The sequence below is a fragment of the Prenolepis imparis genome, unplaced genomic scaffold, assembly GCF_030444845.1.
Source record: "Prenolepis imparis isolate NDT839.2.m4 unplaced genomic scaffold, iyPreImpa1.0 SCAF_6, whole genome shotgun sequence".
Taxonomy (NCBI): domain Eukaryota; kingdom Metazoa; phylum Arthropoda; class Insecta; order Hymenoptera; family Formicidae; genus Prenolepis; species Prenolepis imparis.
The window spans coordinates 2753108-2766519 of record NW_028141164.1 but is presented as its reverse complement, the minus strand read 5'-3'; the positions used below and the strand labels follow the sequence as shown (position 1 = coordinate 2766519).

The following is a 13412-nucleotide window of genomic DNA, read 5'->3' as shown; positions in this document are numbered from 1 at the left end:
ATTTCTAATATTTTAAGACGAGCCAAAAATTCATCGATTATACATTTTAATTGTACATTGATTACAGAATCTTTTGGTACCAAACAGACACCAGCGTACAAATTTTTTAACTTGATATACATAAAATAATGTTGCGTCGCATAGGTTCAGCGGTAAAAAGTATCGATTTCCAATATTTTAAGACGAGCCAAAAATTCATCGATTATACATTTTAATAGTACATTGATTACAGAATCATTTGGTACCAAACAGACACCAGCGTACAAATTTTTCATTTGCTATACATAAAATAAGGATGCGTTGCACAAGGCCCGCGTCAAAAAAGTATCAATTTCTAATATTTTAAGACGAGCCAAAAATTCATCGATTATACATTTTAATAGTACATTGATTACAGAATCTTTTGGTACCAAGCAGACAACAGCGTACAAATTTTTTAATACGATAAACATAAAATAAGGGTGCGTCGCACAGGGTCCGCGTCAAAAAAGTATCGATTTCTAATATTTTAAGACGAGCCAAAAATTCATCGATTATACATTTTAATAGTACATTGATTACAGAATCTTTTGGTACCAAGCAGACAACAGCGTACAAATTTTGTAATACGATAATCATAAAATAAGAATTCGTCGCACAGGGTCAGCGGTAAAAAGTATCGATTTCCAATATTTTAAGACGAGCCAAAAATTCATCGATTATACATTTTAATAGTACATTTATTACAGAATCTTTTGGTACCAAGCAGACAACAGCGTACAAATTTTTTAATACGATAAACATAAAATAAGGATGCGTCGCACAGGGTCCGCGTCAAAAAAGTATCGATTTCTAATATTTTAAGACGAGCCAAAAATTCATCGATTATACATTTTAATAGTACATTGATTTCAGAATCTTTTGGTACCAAACAGACACCAGCGTACAAATTTTTTAACTTGATATACATAAAATAATGTTGCGTCGCATAGGTTCAGCGGTAAAAAGTATCGATTTCCAATATTTTAAGACGAGCCAAAAATTCATCGATTATACATTTTAATAGTACATTGATTACAGAATCATTTGGTACCAAACAGACACCAGCGTACAAATTTTTCATTTGCTATACATAAAATAAGGATGCGTTGCACAAGGTCCGCGTCAAAAAAGTATCAATTTCTAATATTTTAAGACGAGCCAAAAATTCATCGATTATACATTTTAATAGTACATTGATTACAGAATCTTTTGGTACCAAGCAGACAACAGCGTACAAATTTTTTAATACGATAAACATAAAATAAGGATGCGTCGCACAGGGTCCGCGTCAAAAAAGTATCGATTTCTAATATTTTAAGACGAGCCAAAAATTCATCGATTATACATTTTAATAGTACATTGATTACAGAATCTTTTGGTACCAAGCAGACAACAGCGTACAAATTTTGTAATACGATAATCATAAAATAAGAATTCGTCGCACAGGGTCAGCGGTAAAAAGTATCGATTTCCAATATTTTAAGACGAGCCAAAAATTCATCGATTATACATTTTAATAGTACATTTATTACAGAATCTTTTGGTACCAAGCAGACAACAGCGTACAAATTTTTTAATACGATAAACATAAAATAAGGATGCGTCGCACAGGGTCCGCGTCAAAAAAGTATCGATTTCTAATATTTTAAGACGAGCCAAAAATTCATCGATTATACATTTTAATAGTACATTTATTACAGAATCTTTTGGTACCAAACAGACACCAGCGTACAAATTTTTTAACTTGATATACATAAAATAATGTTGCGTCGCATAGGGTCAGCGGTAAAAAAGTATCGATTTCTAATATTTTAAGACGAGCCAAAAATTCATCGATTATTCATTTTAATAGTACATTTATTACACAATCATTTGGTACCATGCAGACACCAGCGTACAAATTTTTTAATACGATAAACATAAAATAATGTTGCGTCGCATTGGGTCAGCGGTAAAAAAGTATCAATTTCTAATATTTTAAGTCGAGCCAAAAATTCATCGATTATACATTTTAATAGTACATTTATTACAGAATCATTTGGTACCAAGCAGACAACAGCGTACAAATTTTTTAATACGATAAACATAAAATAAGTATGCGTCGCACAGGGTCCGCGTCAAAAAAGTATCGATTTCTAATATTTTAAGACGAGCCAAAAATTCATCGATTATACATTTTAATATTACATTGATTACAGAATCTTTTGGTACCAAACAGACACCAGCGTACAAATTTTTTAATACGATAAACATAAAATAAGGATGCGTCGCATAGGGTCAGCGGTAAAAAAGTATCAATTTCTAATATTTTAAGACGAGCCAAAAATTCATCGATTATACATTTTAATAGTACATTTATTACAGAATCTTTTGGTACCAAACAGACACCAGCGTACAAATTTTTTAATACGATAAACATAAAATTAGGATGCCTCGCAGAGGATCCGCGTCAAAAAAGTATCGATTTCTAATATTTTAAGACGAGCCAAAAATTCATCGATTATACATTTTAATAGTACATTGATTACAGAATCTTTTGGTACCAAACAGACACCAGCGTACAAATTTTTTAACTTGATATACATAAAATAATGTTGCGTCGCATAGGTTCAGCGGTAAAAAGTATCGATTTCCAATATTTTAAGACGAGCCAAAAATTCATCGGTTATACATTTTAATATTACATTGATTACAGAATCTTTTGGTACCAAACAGACACCAGCGTACAAATTTTTTAATACGATAAACATAAAATAAGGATGCGTCGCACAGGGTCCGCGTCAAAAAAGTATCGATTTCTAATATTTTAAGACGAGCCAAAAATTCATCGATTATACATTTTAATATTACATTGATTACAGAATCTTTTGGTACCAAACAGACACCAGCGTACAAATTTTTTAATACGATAAACATAAAATAAGGATGCGTCGCACAGGGTCCGCGTCAAAAAAGTATCGATTTCTAATATTTTGAGACGAGCCAAAAATTCATCGATTATACATTTTAATAGTACATTGATTACAGAATCATTTGGTACCAAGCAGACAACAGCGTACAAATTTTTTAACTTGATATACATAAAATAAGATTGCGTCGCATGGGATCAGCGGTAAAAAAGTATCGATTTCTAATATTTAAAGACGAGCCAAAAATTCATCGATTATACATTTTAATAGTACATTGATTACAGAATCATTTGGTACCAAACAGACACCAGCGTACAAATTTTTAATACGATAAACATAAAATAAGTATGCGTCGCACAGGGTCCGCGTCAAATAAGTATCGATTTCTAATATTTTAAGACGAGCCAAAAATTCATCGAGTATACATTTTAATAGTACATTTATTACAGAATCTTTTGGTACAAAGCAGACAACAGCGTACAAATTTTTTAATACGATAAACATAAAATAATGTTGCGTCGCATAGGGTCAGCGGTAAAAAAGTATCAATTTCTAATATTTTAAGACGAGCCAAAAATTCATCGATTATACATTTTAATAGTACATTTATTACAGAATCTTTTGGTACCAAACAGACACCAGCGTACAAATTTTTTAATACGATAAACATAAAATTAGGATGCCTCGCAGAGGATCCGCGTCAAAAAAGTATCGATTTCTAATATTTTAAGACGAGCCAAAAATTCATCGATTATACATTTTAATAGTACATTGATTACAGAATCTTTTGGTACCAAACAGACACCAGCGTACAAATTTTTTAACTTGATATACATAAAATAATGTTGCGTCGCATAGGTTCAGCGGTAAAAAGTATCGATTTCCAATATTTTAAGACGAGCCAAAAATTCATCGATTATACATTTTAATAGTACATTGATTACAGAATCATTTGGTACCAAACAGACACCAGCGTACAAATTTTTCATTTGCTATACATAAAATAAGGATGCGTTGCACAAGGTCCGCGTCAAAAAAGTATCAATTTCTAATATTTTAAGACGAGCCAAAAATTCATCGATTATACATTTTAATAGTACATTGATTACAGAATCTTTTGGTACCAAGCAGACAACAGCGTACAAATTTTTTAATACGATAAACATAAAATAAGGATGCGTCGCACAGGGTCCGCGTCAAAAAAGTATCGATTTCTAATATTTTAAGACGAGCCAAAAATTCATCGATTATACATTTTAATAGTACATTGATTACAGAATCTTTTGGTAGCAAGCAGACAACAGCGTACAAATTTTGTAATACGATAATCATAAAATAAGAATTCGTCGCACAGGGTCAGCGGTAAAAAGTATCGATTTCCAATATTTTAAGACGAGCCAAAAATTCATCGATTATACATTTTAATAGTACATTTATTACAGAATCTTTTGGTACCATGCAGACACCAGCGTACAAATTTTTTAATACGATAAACATAAAATAATGTTGCGTCGCATTGGGTCAGCGGTAAAAAAGTATCAATTTCTAATATTTTGAGACGAGCCAAAAATTCATCGATTATACATTTTAATAGTACATTGATTACAGAATCATTTGGTACCAAGCAGACAACAGCGTACAAATTTTTTAACTTGATATACATAAAATAAGATTGCGTCGCATGGGATCAGCGGTAAAAAAGTATCGATTTCTAATATTTAAAGACGAGCCAAAAATTCATCGATTATACATTTTAATAGTACATTGATTACAGAATCATTTGGTACCAAACAGACACCAGCGTACAAATTTTTAATACGATAAACATAAAATAAGTATGCGTCGCACAGGGTCCGCGTCAAATAAGTATCGATTTCTAATATTTTAAGACGAGCCAAAAATTCATCGAGTATACATTTTAATAGTACATTTATTACAGAATCTTTTGGTACAAAGCAGACAACAGCGTACAAATTTTTTAATACGATAAACATAAAATAATGTTGCGTCGCATAGGGTCAGCGGTAAAAAAGTATCAATTTCTAATATTTTAAGACGAGCCAAAAATTCATCGATTATACATTTTAATAGTACATTTATTACAGAATCTTTTGGTACCAAACAGACACCAGCGTACAAATTTTTTAATACGATAAACATAAAATTAGGATGCCTCGCAGAGGATCCGCGTCAAAAAAGTATCGATTTCTAATATTTTAAGACGAGCCAAAAATTCATCGATTATACATTTTAATTGTACATTGATTACAGAATCTTTTGGTACCAAACAGACACCAGCGTACAAATTTTTTAACTTGATATACATAAAATAATGTTGCGTCGCATAGGTTCAGCGGTAAAAAGTATCGATTTCCAATATTTTAAGACGAGCCAAAAATTCATCGATTATACATTTTAATAGTACATTGATTACAGAATCATTTGGTACCAAACAGACACCAGCGTACAAATTTTTCATTTGCTATACATAAAATAAGGATGCGTTGCACAAGGCCCGCGTCAAAAAAGTATCAATTTCTAATATTTTAAGACGAGCCAAAAATTCATCGATTATACATTTTAATAGTACATTGATTACAGAATCTTTTGGTACCAAGCAGACAACAGCGTACAAATTTTTTAATACGATAAACATAAAATAAGGATGCGTCGCACAGGGTCCGCGTCAAAAAAGTATCGATTTCTAATATTTTAAGACGAGCCAAAAATTCATCGATTATACATTTTAATAGTACATTGATTACAGAATCTTTTGGTACCAAGCAGACAACAGCGTACAAATTTTGTAATACGATAATCATAAAATAAGAATTCGTCGCACAGGGTCAGCGGTAAAAAGTATCGATTTCCAATATTTTAAGACGAGCCAAAAATTCATCGATTATACATTTTAATAGTACATTTATTACAGAATCTTTTGGTACCAAGCAGACAACAGCGTAAAAATTTTTTAATACGATAAACATAAAATAAGGATGCGTCGCACAGGGTCCGCGTCAAAAAAGTATCGATTTCTAATATTTTAAGACGAGCCAAAAATTCATCGATTATACATTTTAATAGTACATTTATTACAGAATCTTTTGGTACCAAACAGACACCAGCGTACAAATTTTTTAACTTGATATACATAAAATAATGTTGCGTCGCATAGGGTCAGCGGTAAAAAAGTATCGATTTCTAATATTTTAAGACGAGCCAAAAATTCATCGATTATTCATTTTAATAGTACATTTATTACACAATCATTTGGTACCATGCAGACACCAGCGTACAAATTTTTTAATACGATAAACATAAAATAATGTTGCGTCGCATTGGGTCAGCGGTAAAAAAGTATCAATTTCTAATATTTTAAGTCGAGCCAAAAATTCATCGATTATACATTTTAATAGTACATTTATTACAGAATCATTTGGTACCAAGCAGACAACAGCGTACAAATTTTTTAATACGATAAACATAAAATAAGTATGCGTCGCACAGGGTCCGCGTCAAAAAAGTATCGATTTCTAATATTTTAAGACGAGCCAAAAATTCATCGATTATACATTTTAATATTACATTGATTACAGAATCTTTTGGTACCAAACAGACACCAGCGTACAAATTTTTTAATACGATAAACATAAAATAAGGATGCGTCGCATAGGGTCAGCGGTAAAAAAGTATCAATTTCTAATATTTTAAGACGAGCCAAAAATTCATCGATTATACATTTTAATAGTACATTTATTACAGAATCTTTTGGTACCAAACAGACACCAGCGTACAAATTTTTTAATACGATAAACATAAAATTAGGATGCCTCGCAGAGGATCCGCGTCAAAAAAGTATCGATTTCTAATATTTTAAGACGAGCCAAAAATTCATCGATTATACATTTTAATAGTACATTGATTACAGAATCTTTTGGTACCAAACAGACACCAGCGTACAAATTTTTTAACTTGATATACATAAAATAATGTTGCGTCGCATAGGTTCAGCGGTAAAAAGTATCGATTTCCAATATTTTAAGACGAGCCAAAAATTCATCGGTTATACATTTTAATATTACATTGATTACAGAATCTTTTGGTACCAAACAGACACCAGCGTACAAATTTTTTAATACGATAAACATAAAATAAGGATGCGTCGCACAGGGTCCGCGTCAAAAAAGTATCGATTTCTAATATTTTAAGACGAGCCAAAAATTCATCGATTATACATTTTAATATTACATTGATTACAGAATCTTTTGGTACCAAACAGACACCAGCGTACAAATTTTTTAATACGATAAACATAAAATAAGGATGCGTCGCACAGGGTCCGCGTCAAAAAAGTATCGATTTCTAATATTTTGAGACGAGCCAAAAATTCATCGATTATACATTTTAATAGTACATTGATTACAGAATCATTTGGTACCAAGCAGACAACAGCGTACAAATTTTTTAACTTGATATACATAAAATAAGATTGCGTCGCATGGGATCAGCGGTAAAAAAGTATCGATTTCTAATATTTAAAGACGAGCCAAAAATTCATCGATTATACATTTTAATAGTACATTGATTACAGAATCATTTGGTACCAAACAGACACCAGCGTACAAATTTTTAATACGATAAACATAAAATAAGTATGCGTCGCACAGGGTCCGCGTCAAATAAGTATCGATTTCTAATATTTTAAGACGAGCCAAAAATTCATCGAGTATACATTTTAATAGTACATTTATTACAGAATCTTTTGGTACAAAGCAGACAACAGCGTACAAATTTTTTAATACGATAAACATAAAATAATGTTGCGTCGCATAGGGTCAGCGGTAAAAAAGTATCAATTTCTAATATTTTAAGACGAGCCAAAAATTCATCGATTATACATTTTAATAGTACATTTATTACAGAATCTTTTGGTACCAAACAGACACCAGCGTACAAATTTTTTAATACGATAAACATAAAATTAGGATGCCTCGCAGAGGATCCGCGTCAAAAAAGTATCGATTTCTAATATTTTAAGACGAGCCAAAAATTCATCGATTATACATTTTAATAGTACATTGATTACAGAATCTTTTGGTACCAAACAGACACCAGCGTACAAATTTTTTAACTTGATATACATAAAATAATGTTGCGTCGCATAGGTTCAGCGGTAAAAAGTATCGATTTCCAATATTTTAAGACGAGCCAAAAATTCATCGATTATACATTTTAATAGTACATTGATTACAGAATCATTTGGTACCAAACAGACACCAGCGTACAAATTTTTCATTTGCTATACATAAAATAAGGATGCGTTGCACAAGGTCCGCGTCAAAAAAGTATCAATTTCTAATATTTTAAGACGAGCCAAAAATTCATCGATTATACATTTTAATAGTACATTGATTACAGAATCTTTTGGTACCAAGCAGACAACAGCGTACAAATTTTTTAATACGATAAACATAAAATAAGGATGCGTCGCACAGGGTCCGCGTCAAAAAAGTATCGATTTCTAATATTTTAAGACGAGCCAAAAATTCATCGATTATACATTTTAATAGTACATTGATTACAGAATCTTTTGGTACCAAGCAGACAACAGCGTACAAATTTTGTAATACGATAATCATAAAATAAGAATTCGTCGCACAGGGTCAGCGGTAAAAAGTATCGATTTCCAATATTTTAAGACGAGCCAAAAATTCATCGATTATACATTTTAATAGTACATTTATTACAGAATCTTTTGGTACCAAGCAGACAACAGCGTACAAATTTTTTAATACGATAAACATAAAATAAGGATGCGTCGCACAGGGTCCGCGTCAAAAAAGTATCGATTTCTAATATTTTAAGACGAGCCAAAAATTCATCGATTATACATTTTAATAGTACATTTATTACAGAATCTTTTGGTACCAAACAGACACCAGCGTACAAATTTTTTAACTTGATATACATAAAATAATGTTGCGTCGCATAGGGTCAGCGGTAAAAAAGTATCGATTTCTAATATTTTAAGACGAGCCAAAAATTCATCGATTATTCATTTTAATAGTACATTTATTACACAATCATTTGGTACCATGCAGACACCAGCGTACAAATTTTTTAATACGATAAACATAAAATAATGTTGCGTCGCATTGGGTCAGCGGTAAAAAAGTATCAATTTCTAATATTTTAAGTCGAGCCAAAAATTCATCGATTATACATTTTAATAGTACATTTATTACAGAATCATTTGGTACCAAGCAGACAACAGCGTACAAATTTTTTAATACGATAAACATAAAATAAGTATGCGTCGCACAGGGTCCGCGTCAAAAAAGTATCGATTTCTAATATTTTAAGACGAGCCAAAAATTCATCGATTATACATTTTAATAGTACATTGATTACAGAATCATTTTGTACCAAACAGACACCAGCGTACAAATTTTTTAATATGATAAACATAAAATAAGTATGCGTCTCACAGGGTCCGCGTCAAAAAAGTATCGATATCTAATATTTTAAGACGAGCCAAAAATTCATCGATTATACATTTTAATAGTACATTGATTACAGAATTATTTGGTACCAACCAGACACCAGCGTACAAATTTTTTAATTTGATAAACATAAAATAAGTATGCGTCGCACAAGGTCAGCCGCAAAAAAGTATTGATTTCTAATATTTAAAGACGAGCCAAAAATTCATCGATTATACATTTTAATAGTACATTGATTGCAGAATCTTTTGGTACCATGCATACACCAGCGTACAAATTTTTTAATATGATATACATAAAATAAGTATGCGTCGCATAGGGTCAGCGGCAAAAATGTATCAATTTCTAATATTTTAAGACGAGCCAAAATTTCATCGATTATACATTTTAATAGTACATTGATTACAGAATCATTTGGTACCAAACAGACACCAGCGTACAATTGTTTTAACTTGATATACATAGAATAAGATTGCGTCGCATAGGGTCAACTGTAAAAAAGTATCGATTTCTAATATTTTAAGGCGAGCCAAAAATTCATCGTATATATATTTCAATAATGTATTATTTGCAGATTATCTTTGTACCATAAGCATACCAGCGTACTATCTTTTTGGTCCAATATACGTTATATAAATCTGCGCCGTATGGGATTTGTGGCTTAAAAATTTTAATTTTCGATATTTCAAAACGTGCAAAAAATTAATCTTATATACATTTTAACAGTACATTGTCTGCACATTATCACGAGTTATGCGTGACTGCATGCATATATCGCGGTAATATATGTCGAAACTCATTTCTACTGCGCATTTCGTATGACAAAATCTGCATCACGATCATTTTACGATTGTTGATTGATTTTCGAAGGGAAAGAATAGTTTTCGGACTATTTTAAAAGTATGCTAAAGCCATCTGAAGTTATGTTTCATCAAAATATTTGTTTATCTAAAAATAGCACGCAATAATTTTTAGCGTGTATTTTCTCACCTTCGACGTCAAAATCCAACATGGCCGCAGCAAATGCCAAGGAACCTTAAAAAATTAAATAATATAAATAATATAAATAATATTTAAAACTTATTAATTATATTTAATAATATATTTTATAATTCTGAAAAAATACTACTTAATATTATATTCCTTCTTTCCTATTTCAGTCTTTTTCTCTCTTTCACCCTCTCTTTTATTTATTCTCTTTTTCTTATTTAATTTCAAATAAAACTTCCTCCTTTTTTCCTCTTCATTTTCCTTTATCTTTTTTTCTTTTCTTCTCTCTCTCTCCCTCTCTTTCTTTCTTTATCTATTAATAATATATTTAATAATATACAATTCATCTCTTTAACTTTAATAAAATATTTAAAGATAATTTACTTTATTTTATATTCCTTCTTCTCTCTTTTTCTATAATCTTTTTTTTCTCCCTGTCTTTTGCTTAATATTTCTCTTCTTTTATTTTAAATAAAGCTTTGTTTTCTTTTTTCTCTGTATTTCTATCTCCCTCTTTTTCTCTCTTTCTATTATTCTTTATCTATAAATGATAAAATTAATGATATAATTAATAATTATAATTCGTCTCCTATGCCCTTACACGACAAAATTAAAATAATTCAAATTAAAATGAATTGTACGCTGTGATTAGTGTGCTGTGATTGATCAAATCTGAAATTATGATGATTCTAATAAAATTTCAAATTTAACAAATCATAGCCACGGATCATTTTAAACTGAACATTTTAATTCTGTCACGAAAGTAGCCCATTTAACTTTAAATAAAATATTTAAAGGATTATTAAAATTACAATAATATTCGAACAATTAAAAAATTAATACCTAATAATTATTATAACCTGATATATTCTTTATTCTCTCTTTTCCTTCAATCATTTACCTTTTTTCTTTTATTCTCCATCTCTTCTTTAATTTTAAATAAACCTTTTCGCTTTTTTCTACTTTTCCTTTTTCTTTCTCTCTCCTTTATTCATTTTCACTCTCTTATTTCCTTTTCTTATATTTTAAATAAAACTTTCTTCTCTTTTTCTCCTTTTTTTGTTCTCTCTTTTATTTCCACTCTTTTTCTCTTTAGTCTCTTTCTTTCTATTCTTCTATATCTACTAATAATATAATTAATAATATAATTTATGTTTTCATTAAGAACTTTATAAATAAAACATTTTAAAAAACTATAATATTCAAATATTTAAAAAATCTAAAAAAATATTATTACCTAATTTTAAATTCATTCTTCTCTTTTTCTTTACCCTTTTTCACTCTTTCTTCCTATATTTTACTTATTCATCCTCTTTTCTAATTTTAAATAAAGCTTTCTACTCTTTTTTCTCTTCTTCCTTTTTTCACTCTTTTCTCTCTCTCTCTCTCTCTCTCTCTCTCTCTCTCTCTCTCTCTCTCTCTCTCTCTCTCTCTCTCTCTCTCTCTCTCTCTCTCTCTCTCTCTCTCTCTCTCTCTCTCTCTCTCTCTCTCATTCTTTCTATTCTTCTCTATTTATTAATAATATAATTAATAACATAATTAATAATTAATAATTAATAATTAGGTTCTTTTTTAACATTAATAAAATAAAACAAAAACAAATTAATTAAAAAGTTACTAAAATTATAATACTATTGAAACATTTAAACAATTCAATAAAAATTTTATTACTTAATATATTCCTTCTTCTCCCTTTTCCTTTTTCTTCTTTTCTTTTCTTCTTTCTCTTTTGCTTATTCATCCTCTTCTTTAATCTTAAATAAAGCTTTTTTTTCTACTCTCCCTTTATCTTTTTCTCTTTCTCTTCTTCTATTTTTGTCTATTAATAATATAATGCATCTCTCCTTTATATTAACTATAAATAAAATATTTTAAAAATTATTAAAGATATAATAATATTAAAACATTTAAAAAATTTAATAAAAATATTACCTAATATTATATTTTTTCTTCTCTCTTTTCCTTCAGTCATTCAATCAATCCTTTTTCTTTATTTCTTTTGCTTATTCTTTCTCTTCAATTTTAATTAAAAAGCCTTCTTCTCTTCTTCTCCTTTCTCTTTTTCTCTCTTTTTTTTCCTACTCTTTTTTCTCTCTTTCTATTCTTCTCTATCTATGAGTAATAAAATTAATGGTATAATTAAAAAAATAATTGGTCTTTTCTATAACTTTAAATAAAACATAAAAAAATTTATTAAAACTAATAATATTTAAACATTAACGAAGTAATATATAATTTAGTAATATTTTAATATTTTAATATTCTATAAGTAAATTAAATAATATTAATTATCAATAAAATTAAATAACATTAATAATATTTAACTATAGTACTTTATTAATAATATCTACACAACAATAACGCATAAAACTCTTGATAAAATAATGTAAATTGGATTAAATAATGCTTTATTTATTACATTTATAAAATATATATACTTTACTACACATACTTTCTCTCTATTCTTTCCTACTTCCTCTTTCTCCTTTCTTCGTCTTCTTTATCTATATTTTCTTTAATTTAATTTAATGATATGTACACATAATATCATGTATATCATAATATAAACCACAATAATTGCATTCACAAATTGAATACACTATTAACCTCTCAATATATACATTTGAACTGTCAAAATGCGTATATACATTTGAACTGTCAAAATGCGTCGCTCAACCTTGACAGGCTTTTATCAATATGAAGTAATGTACAACGCAGCACACATCGAGATAACCAATCAGCATCGCGGAAAAGAGGCAACAATACTTGCGAGAATCGACTTAACATGCACTTTTTAGAAAAGGGAAAATACGTGACATATCTTTAGGTATATATACTCGACTCTAAAATTAGGAAAAAATTAATTATTGTCGCTAATGATTAAAACATTAAAAAATGAAAGAGCGCGTTTAAAAATATAGAAAAATATAACAATAACCTTTATCACTATTAAATTAATATATGATGCAAACTATCATTATTATAACCG

At 29.4% G+C, this 13412-nt stretch overlaps 2 long non-coding RNA genes across 2 annotated transcripts in view; one reads left to right on the top strand and one right to left on the bottom strand.

The window, feature by feature from the left end:
• LOC145937341 (uncharacterized) overlaps positions 1-13412 on the top strand; it is a 97680-nt gene that overhangs the window by 82699 nt on the left and 1569 nt on the right. The gene's annotated exons all lie outside the window — the stretch shown is intronic.
• On the bottom strand, positions 9758-12869 carry LOC145937477 (uncharacterized). Its single transcript, XR_014425563.1, has 3 exons — positions 12356-12869; positions 12095-12278; positions 9758-10468 (listed from the first exon to the last, which is right to left on the bottom strand). It is a non-coding gene; the product is annotated as an uncharacterized LOC145937477 (long non-coding RNA).